Source organism: Mytilus trossulus, chromosome 13 (assembly GCF_036588685.1).
Source record: "Mytilus trossulus isolate FHL-02 chromosome 13, PNRI_Mtr1.1.1.hap1, whole genome shotgun sequence".
In the NCBI taxonomy this organism is placed as follows: domain Eukaryota; kingdom Metazoa; phylum Mollusca; class Bivalvia; order Mytilida; family Mytilidae; genus Mytilus; species Mytilus trossulus.
The window spans coordinates 24,363,356-24,376,309 of NC_086385.1; the positions used below are offsets into that span (position 1 = coordinate 24,363,356).

The 12,954-nt window shown below is 32.9% G+C and overlaps 1 pseudogene; it reads left to right on the forward strand.

The window, feature by feature from the left end:
- Nucleotides 1-12,954, forward strand: part of LOC134694179 (uncharacterized oxidoreductase YtbE-like) — a 45,638-nt pseudogene that overhangs the window by 1,059 nt on the left and 31,625 nt on the right.

Genomic DNA, 12,954 nt, shown 5'->3' on the forward strand with positions numbered 1-12,954 from the left:
TCATGTAAAACGGATAGAGCGATAAATATAGATCCAAGAATGTATTGTGCGTTTGTGTCAATGAACCTGCAACCATACGACAAGAACAGATAAAACCGAATTATGGATTGATTTATGGATTCGTTGATTAGTTGAATGACAGATTGAATGAATAATGAATAAATGAATGAATGTATGAATAAATGAATAAAAGAATGGATGGATGGACGAATGAATGAATGAATGAATGAATGAATGAATGAAGGAATGAATGAAGGAAGGAAGGAAGGAAGGAATGAAGGAAGGAATGAAGGAAGGAATGAATGAAGGAAAGAGGGAAGGAAGGATTAATTAATTATGATATTGGTTGATAATTTTGTGATTAACGTCAAATGGCAAGTAGCTCATGCATATTTAGGACACATTACAAAAGAAAATTTAGTAAAGGACGTCGTCGGCCAGTCTGGAGAGAGTTAATTATTACTACCGTTTAAATGTATAGGCCAGTATGTACGGTATGGGTGGAGGTTATGGGTTGCTAGGCAACATACAGACTCATACGAAAGGTTAAGTATGGATGCTCAACTATTTAAAAGCCTGTCACTTTCTCTTTAGAGTGCATTATATTTAATGACATCATGAACACGTAAACAAGGCATTTTATAGGTACAGAATTGTTTTTTAAATAAAACTGTTTTCTATAGATATTATTTCTAGAGCATAAAGGTAAGCTTCTTTCGTAAGTTCATATCAATCCACGAAGGTTTTTAAATATTTCAACGTCTCTCCGTAGACAAAAAGAAGACAAAAAGAAGACTACTGGCTTTGACAATTGGGAACTGCGACACTTTATGGTTGCAATGATAAAATTTGTGGTATAGGTATTATATCTAGTCCTTTCTGTAGCTCAGTAAATATGATGAACATTTTCAACTCTACTCCTCGACGTAGACGCAGTAAGGGCCATCGTCATTATACATCACCTACTCTGCATGATGTCTCTATTAATACCTTGCTGCCATTTATACATAAGACAATTCCTCACATTCACACACAAATATATTCATTACCCCTTTCATAACGTCATTATCTGTTCAATTTATGTTTGAAAACCACTCTTACAAACCCTCAAAGTCACAGACTTTTTAAACCAGTTCGCATTCGAAAAGGTGAAAAAGAGAAAATATGTTTTTTTGCTAACAAAGATCTTTACGACATCAACTTCGGCATTATACTCCACCATCAACTAGTTCAGTCGAAAAAACTCATTGGTTTAACGTCTGCACCTATCATTTCTTATACCTACACATGTAAAGCAAACCAATTGCAACTAAAATTTTCATTTACAAACACGTTTTATTTTTTTTACTTTTCTGTTATAAAACTTTGAATTTTACGAAACACTATGGATGTTCTTATCCCAGGAAAAGATTTTCTAAGCCGTATGCAGCACATTTTTTTTGGAATTTTAGGTCCTCAATGCTCTTCAACTTTGTACTTGTTTGGCTTTATAACTATTTTGATCTTAGCGTCACTGATGAGTCCAATGTAAACAAAACGCGCGTCTGGCGTTCTAAATTATAATCCTGGTACCTTTGATAACTTTTTGCAGGATCTTTATATTGACGACTTCAAGTCTAAACCTCCTAATTGCTCGTGCGCTAGTTCCCAATTCATCTATACTCTGGCTGGACACGTTATTACTGGTGACCTCAACATTGTCTTTAATACTTCCCAGCAAAATGTTAACGTTATCCAAAGGTCCGAAATATCGTGAGCCTAAATCCATCATTTGGAAATACAACTTCAAAATACTGATGGATTCAGTCGAGGATTATGCTAGGCGATGGGCTAAAAGCGAGAATGAAGACGTATATATTCTTTCCGAATGAATAACGATTGTGAGGGCACTGATATTAATCAGAACTAAGAAACTCAATGGGTCTATCAATACCCATGCTACGTCTATCTTTAAAGACCCAAATGTTGCAAATCATTTGTCCTACCTGATTGACAAATATGTTGTTGTCATCACAGATAAAGCCCCAAACAACATCAGTTTTGTGTGTAAATCTCAAAACATACATTGTAAACTGCTTGATACAGGAATTAGGTATTGACAATTCATTTGGAAACACACATATATCCTCACGAAACTTACCAAAGAGGAAATCCTGGGTATTTATAGGTCTGTTCTATGTTCCTTTGGAATTGCAACCAGAGATGAAGTACTGGATCTTCTATCACTGTATTATTATACTTCAAACCCGAGTTTGATACACCATTTTCTACATAAGAACATGTCTATACCATGCCAGGACTAAGACAGTTGTTATCCATTCGTTTGCATTTTAAATTTGTCATTTGATTAGGGACTTTCCGTTGTGAATTTTCCTCAGAGTATAGTATTTTTGTGATTTACTTTTTGAATACCTCAATTATAGAAGTGTCCTTATAAACAACGGTATGTTGCTGTGTCTTCCAAATGCTCCATGAAACCTATTTTCTAGATTATTAACAGCTATTTTATCAGGAATCAAATCCGGGCGTGAAAGTTATTCTAGAGATGGCGTAAATCAGATGTGATACTAAAATATTCCGAAGATCCTTTAGACATTTGACTTTTCTACACTTTACACAAATATTCTCCATTTCAAACGAAAAGACAAATTGGAAGAGTTGGTATTGCTTTTCATAAAAAAGAATGGCTAACGTAGATACAGGTATATTGTCTAAAGGAGGGTTGAATCCTACTCTGTAAAGAATCAATTTGATTCAAAAAAAAAAATTTCAGAGACTGACATTATCAAGATGGTTAATTTCTTGATTGACAACATACTGTTGATATTCCAATGGGAACCAGTTGTGCCCGTCCTCTTTCCGACTTTCTTCTTTATTATTAGGAGGCTGGCTTCATACAGGAACTTCTTAGGAAGACAAATAAGCAGTTCGCAATATCCATTAATTTTACGTTCCGCTATAACGATGATGTAATCTCACTAAATAATTCATACTTTAGTGACTATGTTGAACGAATCTATCCCATCGAACTAGAGATAAATGATACAACAGATACTGTTAAGTCTGCTTCATATCTTAACTTACATCTAGCAATTGACAATGAGGGTCGGTTGAAAACAAAAAAGTTGATTTCAACTTCCCAATTGTGAACTTTCCGTTTCTATGTAGTAACATTCCATCAGCGCCTGTATAAGTAGTATGTACTCCAAACTGCTACGATATTCCCGAGCTTGTATTTCCTAACAATATTTCGTTTATATAGGGTTGCTGCTCAAAAGGGAGCTATTAAACCAAGAGTTCCAAATCGTGAAGTTAAAATAATCATACCGGTTTTTTTCCTTTTTAATTGTTTACTGTATTGCATGGATTTTGCTTTTTGTTGATGGCAGTACGATGACCTAAAGTTGTTAACTTCATTTGTCAATTGGTCTCTAATGGATAGTTGCATCACTATAAATCACACCACATTTGGTACTTTAACGTTGACATGTAAGCAGTTCAGTATTTTTTTGATTTTACGTTTTAAGAACCATGACTGATGAAAAGTGAAAATTGTCAATATCAAATGTGACTTCCATTTTGTCATCAGTAACAACATATTAAAATTTGAAAAGCTTTGGTTGAATGGTTCATGAGTAAATGCAACAAAATGACTGGATTCACTGGAACACAATTTTTCAATCTTTCAAGAACCATCACTCCTGAACAGAAAACGTGAAAATCGCCATAGTTGAACTTGACCTCAATTTTTTAGCAGTAACAACATATTTAAATTTGAAAAGCTTTGGTTGAACGGTTCATGAGTAAATAAATGGACACGACTAGAAACACCATTTTTTACTCCTGAACGGTAAATGTCAAAATCGTCATTATTGAACTTGACTTCCATTTTGTCATCACTAACAACATATTAACATTTAAAAAGCTAGGGTTGAACAGTTCATAAGTAAATTCACGGATACGACTGGAAACGCCATTTTTCAATCTTTCAAGAACCATAACTCCTCAACGGTTAAAGTCAAATTCGTCATTATTGAACTTGACTTCCATTTTGTCATCAGTAACAACATATTAAAATTTTAAAAGTTTTAGTTGAACAGTTCATTAGTTAATACACGGACACGACTGAAAATGCCATTTTTCAATCTTTCAAGACCCATAACTCCTTAACGGTCATAATCGTCATTATTGAATTTGGCCTCTATTTTGTTGTCAGCAACAACATATTAAAAGTTTGAAAGCTTCGATTGAATGGTTCATCAGTAAATGCATGGACAACCTTTGGCTGCCTGGCCGACCGCCGTACATTCCAAAATCAATAACCGACCTGTTTGTCACAAAAATGCGGTTAAAAACTTAACATTGAGTAATGAATCGTGAAATGAGCCCTAGGTAAAATAAAACTGACTTACACGCACATCGTAAAATTTTTATATACAACAAACAGTTGACCTATTGCGTAAAGTATGTGGAAAAAATTTAACTTCAACCAGTTAACCATGAAAATGAGGTCAAGTCCAGATGACAACTGCCAGTTGGATATGCTAACCTTACAATCTTTTCATACACCAAATATATAAAACCTAACTGAGCTGTCAACTTTTACAATATCAATCTGTAGAAACCCCTGATTATCTACTTAAAAGTATTGTAAGTGCCTCAACTTAATAAACTATAGCTCAAATATTGAATGATAAACACTCATAAGTTTAATATTTATCTGTTTTCCTAAAACAAAGCTCTAGATTAAATGTGGCTGTTATCTGTCTAAGGAGTCATGAAAGAAAAGTTTTCGTAATGGATTCAATAGTAAAATAATGTGGTATCATTGCTGTTATGTATAACATCCATGAATTATGAAAATAAGGGACCATTTTTAAGGGTATCCCATTTATTATCCATGTTTGAGAACAGAAGACCGTGAATATACGTCGCCAAAATAAGCATCCAAGATCAACTGCGGAAAGCACCAGTTGTTCCATATAATATCAAAAGGAAACCAGTCGTAATCAACTGTCTCAGCTGTCTCAGTATCAGCTGATCCTGTTTTCTTTTTAACACCATTAAATTTGGAAAATAAGACAAAGGTCTTACATTTAGTGCAACACACAAAATAAAATGCCAAAATTGCCTCTTGGATGTCTTGTTATTTGTTTTTTAGATGTCTAGATATGTGACATAACCTTTCCCTAAAATGTTAATAAGAGCTCAAGCCAATTAAGATTACTTTTTTTGCCAAGTCAGGTGCCAAATAGTTGTTATTATCATAACTCATCCTTTAAGAAGTTTAGTCAATGGTACTTCTGACAAATCATTCAGCTCTATGAGATAAATTGCAAATGTGAAAAGTTACAAGATAAACGACAGTCAAAATTTAATAAATAATTACTCCACAACAGCCATTTGCATTATGTTGACAGTTAATTATCAATATTTGGTTTTATTTGCTCAATCAGTAATGGAAGGGATAAGGCAGGTATTCCAGATGATCAAGCAGTTAAAACAACAACCAGTGGCAGCTGTCATCAAATAATGATAAGACAAATATCACCATCAGGGATTTTTCAAAAGACATTGAAAAATATAATGTAAAGCATTTCAACTTAACAAACAACTACTTCACCAACATTTTTTTTCTATAGTAGTTTTATCATAATTGATAATGCTACACATCTAGAAATATATTTATTAAATCCATCATAATATTTTTAAAGCATTAATCAAATTGTTATTGTTATTTTTATTTAAGATATGTATATGTGCATCAACTGATAACACATTTCAATTATAATAACATAAAAAAAGACAAGAATATGTCCCAAGTACACGGATGCCCGACTATATAAAGGCAACAGTAGTATACCGCTTTTAGAAATTCATAAATCGATAGAGAAAAAACAAATCCGTGTTACAAACTTAAACTGAGGGAAACGGCTGAAATATAAGAGAATTGCGACACAAAAGAAACACTAAATTAAAATGTAACACACCCAAAAACGAACAATAATATAACAATGGCCATTTCCCTGACTTGGTACAGGGCATTTTAAGATAAAAATGGTGGGTTGAACCTGGTTTTGTGGCATGCCAAACCTCCCGCTTTAACGGCAATGTTAATTTTAACATTAAAATGACAACATTACATGACAGGACTACAATACAAATAAATGGAAGAACATATTGGACAGAGAAACATACGATTAATAGCCAACAAAAAGTACCTGGTTAAACATTTAATACGCCAGACGCGCGCCAAATCCAAACAAGACCAACCAGCGACATCCAGATGAAAAAAGTTTTAGAGCCAAAACAAGTACAACGCTGAAAAGCACTGAGGACCAAACGTTCCAAAAAGTTGTGACCAATACGGCCAGGGTAATCAACCTGGAACAAGAACATCCTTTAATATTATTTAGAAGTTAGAATAATACACACTTTTACCAAGAGTAAATTTTATAAAATGACTATAAAATAGATATACATGATCAAACTAAAGTGGTGACTAGTTACGGAACAAAAACGTATAAATTACAAAAATTCACAGCCTCGTTAGCCATAACGAGCGTTACGCTCATAGTGACGTCACATTTGAATTTCTAAAAAGAGTTCCCAAAATTAAGAAAGAATTTAGATGAAATTCAAGATTAGATTTGTATGACTTATCTAGCGTTTATTATAAGCAATGAAAATTGCAATACTAACCAATATCAAATTGTAGTAGCACTACCATTTTCTATGTTCTGTGTACCCTAAAATTGGGATCAGAACTCTAAAGAAAAAAAGGTGCCTTGTTAAAAATAATAAGCCAGACGCATAACAGTTTTAGTTTGTAACACGGATTTGTTTTTTTCTCTATCTACCTAATTTGGTATTAAAATTAAAAAGATCATATTATGTGGAACATGTATATTAATGCCCTGTACCAAGTCAGGGAAATGGCCATTGTTATATTATTGTTCGTTTTTGGGTGTGTTACATTTTAAATTAGTGTTTCTTTTGTGTCGTAGTTCTCTTATATTTGAGGCGTTCCCCTCAGTTTTAGTTTGTAACACGGATTTGTTTTTTTTCTATTTACCTAATTTGGTATTTAAATCAAAAAGTTCATATCATATGGAACATGTATACTAAGTTTCAGGTTGATTGGACTCAACTTCATCAAAAACTACCTCTACCAAAATCTTTCAACTGAAGCGGAACAGAAGAACGAACGAACGAACGAACGTAAAAACGATCGAAATGAACGGAGGAATGGACTAACGGACGTACAGGCTAGAAAACATAATGCCCCACTACTATCGTAGGTGAGGCATAAAAAAATCTATATTAACATAAATAATTTGCATAAATGAACACTTGCATGAATTGTCAAAGTAATGATATCTAACAAACAGTCAAACAACTGTTGAATACAAAATCAAAATAAAAGCTCTCCATTTCAGATCATTATGAGGTTTGTTCGTGTTGTGAATGTTTATGTAAATTAAACTTCATGGCTTCGAAGCGGGAATGTACTTTCTCTTAACTGATTGTAGATGCTGCTTCTAACTGTAGTGGATGTATATATATTAAAGGATTTACTGAGAAGGAACGAGACTTGGAGTATGGCTTAGATCTGGAAAAAATAAGAATATATATGACTTTTTAAATCTGCAAAAAAACCTTGCATATTGTTATGTAAGTGCGAGATGCAAGATACGACAGTGATATTATAACTCATAAATTTACGATAAACTGACTATATCATGGAAAATATAAAAAAAAATCATTTTCTATGTTTAGAGAACCATGAAAAGTTGATTGGACTTCATTAAGAAACTACCTTGACCAAACATTGTATCCTGAAATGGAACAGACAGACGGACAAATGAAAAATATAATGCCCCTAGGTTTGGTAAAAAACAACTAAAAGAAAAAGGACAGATTACAAAACACAACACAGAAACCTTATGAGCATGATCATGAAGAACATTTAAAATATACATACCCCAACTTTCTTAATCATTACAACTTGATAATGCTAAACATCATACCAGCTATAAAATCTGTTTTTGTCTTTATCAGCCAAGAAAATTAACAAAATCTTGTTACTTTGTAGTGGCAATTAGAAGTTCATGTATTACTTGCATACACATATCATACGCAAACATCGTGTGAAGTTATGACGTAACACTATAGATTATAATGGAATGTGAACTGTGACGTCATAGACCGTGTGCAAAGATCATTAACTGCCCAATAGAGTGAGATAACAAGTTCATAATAAACTCCAATTATAATAAATATAATTTTAATTTTATGATTTCACTTGTTCTTGGTGTATTATAAAGTGGTTAAATCTAATACCAATTTAATGTCTCTTTCCTTTACCCGTACAACTCTTTAACACAGAAATGATAATTCTTGCCTTGAGTTGCTGTCACATAAGCATAAACCCGAACCTCAAGTCTAAAGGACACATGTCTGTAGTTTGTAATAACTGTAAGTGTGATGAGAAGTATACTAATATATACAAAGACTAAGTACTAAACTATTATTTATTGAAGAATCTAAAAGCATATGCATTTATTTACAATATGGCAACTGGGGACTTATACAACTGCAATTAAAAAACCAATAATGTATAATGTTCTATCTCCATATGCAACCGGAGATAACTCTAGCTAAATCTTGAAACTTGGAATTTAATAATTTTTCATAGATTATATCGATATAGCCAAATACAGATGCTTGCAGCTGTAGCCCCAAGTTGAAATAACGAGAAGGATAAAAATCAATCCACTCCTTGCTGTCAGTACAAATTTTTAATTCTGCAAAGTAGAGGTCATTTGAATTTAAGCTTGTCTGAGTACATCTGGAGATATATGAATATATTTGGTATAACAATCTGAGGACAATCGTCTCAAAGTTTGAATAAGATGATCTTCCAGTCGTGTTTGGTGTGCAGTGGTTGCAGTACCACTTCTGAATGAATGGCCATTATACTCTTCGCTGGATAATCATAATTTGTCTAATGTACATTTTACATGTGAAATGAAAAAAAATCTTCACAATGGATCACCTTTATTAGCAACAAAAAAGGACTAAAAATTGCTAAAAATACTCATTCTGAGTCTATAGTATTTTTGAAGTACAACTACAGGACATTTATCTGTAGAGTTTTTGAACAAAGGAACAGTAATTCCATACCTAAAGGTGTAATACCACCAAATCATGGTACGTCGCATCCGGTTGCATACGAAAGTAGGCCTAGAATAATATTCCCTTGCATTTGACAGTTGTAGAAAATTAACCCTGCATTTCAATGCACTTAAATTTTTCTGAGTCGTAAATATGTATGTTGAAAGTCTGAAAGCATCATTCTTTTTTTAGTTGATAGTCTAATAAAATATTTTGGAACGTTAATAGGTTAATAGGAATATGTGGTGTGAGTGCCAATGAGACAACTCTCCATCCAAATAACAATTTAAAAAGTAAACCATTATAGGTTAAAGTACGGCCTTCAACACGGAGCCTTGGCTCACACCGAATAACAAGCTATAAAGGGCCCCAAAATTACTAGTGTAAAACCATTCAAACGGGAAAACCAACGGTCTAATCTATATAAACAAAACGAGAAACGAGAAACACGTATATATTACATAAACAAACGACAACTACTGTACATCAGATTCCTGACTTAGGACAGGTGCAAACATTTGCAGCGGGATTAAACGTTTTAATGGATCCAAACCTTCTCCCTTTTTCTGAAACAATAGCACAACATCACAACATAGAAAAACACACGATAAAATATCAATTGGCAGACTTAACTCAATCAAAAAACGTATGATTACAGGTGACATAGTCACCAAAGCCGGTAACCAGTAGATAACAGTGTAAAAATTGGGTTGTTTACTTCCGGTGTTGGTTACTTTCTTATATGCAATGAAATGTAGTGTGAATTTTTCACTGTATCACTGGAAAGGATTAAATTTTATACATGCAAAGTAATTCTTTGGTTGAAATAAAGGTAAATACTGTACAATTTTTTTAAAAGTGCCAATTTAACAAAGACTAATAGGGTAAAATCAATGGTGGTATCATACCTAAAAGGATCAGTCTTAGATTTCTTAAAGTGCACACAAATCCAGTCCTTTGATATTTGAACATAACTTAGACACTAATTTGAGTGATGATCAAATTTTTTGGTATCATAAACAGAAAACTAGCCACATCTTAAAAACCCGAAAAAAGCTGTTACACATGCAGCTTCTATTAAAACATCTGTAAAACTATCAAAAAATACAATTGCGTAGTAAAAAAGACATTTTTTTGTAAAATATCAAATGTTATAGGTAAACGAACTCTCTTAGGCATAATGGCATGCTTCTTTTTCAACCCTATATACAACATAGGTAGACTGTCAGAAAGATAATAAAACAAATCACATGATATAAATGAACCTACCAAATTCCAGGATGATATTAAAGCATTAGTAAAAAAAAATACCTTACTATGAACCAACTATTTACATGTACAAAAATTATATTCTGAATGTTTGTCTGCCTATCAATTGCATAGAATAACAATTATTTCGTTTTAATGTCAGACCTCTGTTTTTGCAAAAAGTGTTCTACTGTTGGCAAACTTTATGGAACATTATCATACTAGAAAATAATACTACACGTATCTCTTTCTCGATTTAGAAGTTTCAGAGCAAGAAATACATGTCTGGAAAATTATGATACTGTATTTTGATCATGATAAGGTTTCTGTAAGTTTCCATTTATATCTGACAAACTTATTGACTGAACCTTAATTTCATCAATGACATAGACAGAATTTAGGATCTCTATGTCTTGCTTGATTTTCATTGCAGGTAGGACAATAATTTCATTGGTAACCATTATGTTATATTACCTTAGGATGTGCCCGTGTGCCTCCCAGAACTGGTCCGATTATTATAATGTTTTTGTTATTGGTCATTTTTTCATCCAGTTTTCCTTCCAATGTTGGAATATTTAAATCAGTCACAGAACAATTATGCAACAAAGGATAATAAATGCATGTACAAAATAACAATCACAGAATTGGGTTTTTTAATTTGTTTGTCTAATTTCCAGGTTTGATTCATCTATCATGTGCATAAAATATCTGAAAACCCTGATTTGTACTAAACAGAAAGACAGCTTTTGATTTTCAACTTGCTCACTCACATAGTTCCAAACCAACTTTCTGGTATGAAAGCAACAAACACTATTCCTAAAGTCTTTTATTTGCCTTAGCTGAGGGTAAGATTTCAATTATTCATGTAGAAAATACTATATTTACAAGATTTTGTTGTGCTTCTTATAGATAAAATGATTTTTCTTACATTAAAATCAATCAATTGATAATGATAAAATACTAGTATTTTAAGTAGCAACATATCACTCATATATCTTGAATTTATACAAAGGGTAAGGAAAGGTTAATTTACACCTTGTTGAAATCTAATACAGTGTAAAAGAGGGACGAAAGATACCAGAATGACAGTCAAACTCATAAATCGAAAATAAACTGACAACGGCAGGGCTAAAAATAAAAAGGACAAACACACAAACAAAAGTACACATGACACAACATAGAAAACTAAAGAATTAACAGTACAAACCCCACCAAAAACTAGGGGTTATTTCAGGTGCTCTGGGAGGGTAATCAGATCCTGCTCCACATGTGGCACCCGTCGTGTTGCTTATGAGATGACAAATCCGGTAAATAGTCTAATTCGGTAGGTCGCATTTATGAAAGTAACCTGTTTAAACAAACCTTTTTGGAACTTCACAGATTTTTGGTTTAATCAGGTTCACAATGTATAGTATTTGATGTCACTGGACTTAAGAAAAGGAGTAGGTCCAGTAAGACCCCTTTTTGGCCCCAAAATATAGCAGTTTTACAAAATTGTTAAAATGTAAACTTTTGGTTATTTATTGGACAGTAGAATGCTTCTGCTACATATAATGGGCTGTTTTTGACAATACAATGCACATATATATCGGGTACTAGCACCATTAAGTCATGCCAAATTACTGAAATCTTCACAATTCTAACATTTTAGTTAAATTTTATAAGGTTTTCGTGTAAAACGGAAGTGGCCGCATTCGTGTTCATCCTAAATATTGAAATGCAAATTGTATTTTATGATAATACATAACATATATACAGGTTGAGGATGAACACGCATGCGGCCACTTTCATTTTTGACAAAAACCATCTGAAAAGTGACATTTTTCTGCATATTTGGTAGCTTTTTCATATTTGAGCTTGAATCGGATCGTTCTTAATTACTAAATCAGTTAAAATCTTTCACGTTAATTGATTGAATCAAATGAAATAGACACTTAAGTGTTTAAAAAGTGGTCAAACTCTTTCGTCAAATGAATCTGAAATTTGAGGCCAAAATCGGTCCTTACCGGACCGACTCCTTTATGGTTTAGACAGGTTTTCAGTTGATGCAAGATCCGATTTAGACAGGTTTCACTGTATCATGTCAACTTATCAAATACAAACAGTATACTAACATCAAAATTATGACTGTGTAAATCCTTCTCTCTAAATGGCAGGCTAAATGTAAAGTGGATAGCCCTGACTTTTTTCTCATTTCCATATCATTTAGTCTCTGGTGGTTATGTGTTTTAGATAAACAAGGTTGTCATAATTTTTCATGGCTATCATCAAGTAAGTGACCTATTTGTTTTGCATGGACCAGTCATGACTTTTAACACACTTTTGTAATTCCCAACAGCATGCTTTTTATACGTTTTTACATATATAGCTTTACCAAACTCTAAAACCTCAAAATTTTGGAATAAATCATACATTGATCATGTGACAAGTTTCTGCAACAGTCATCTACATATTAGAGGCAACGGTATTTTTTAAACTCTCTGTACATCACCGTAATATATGGATAGTCCTGATGGTCAACTGATATAT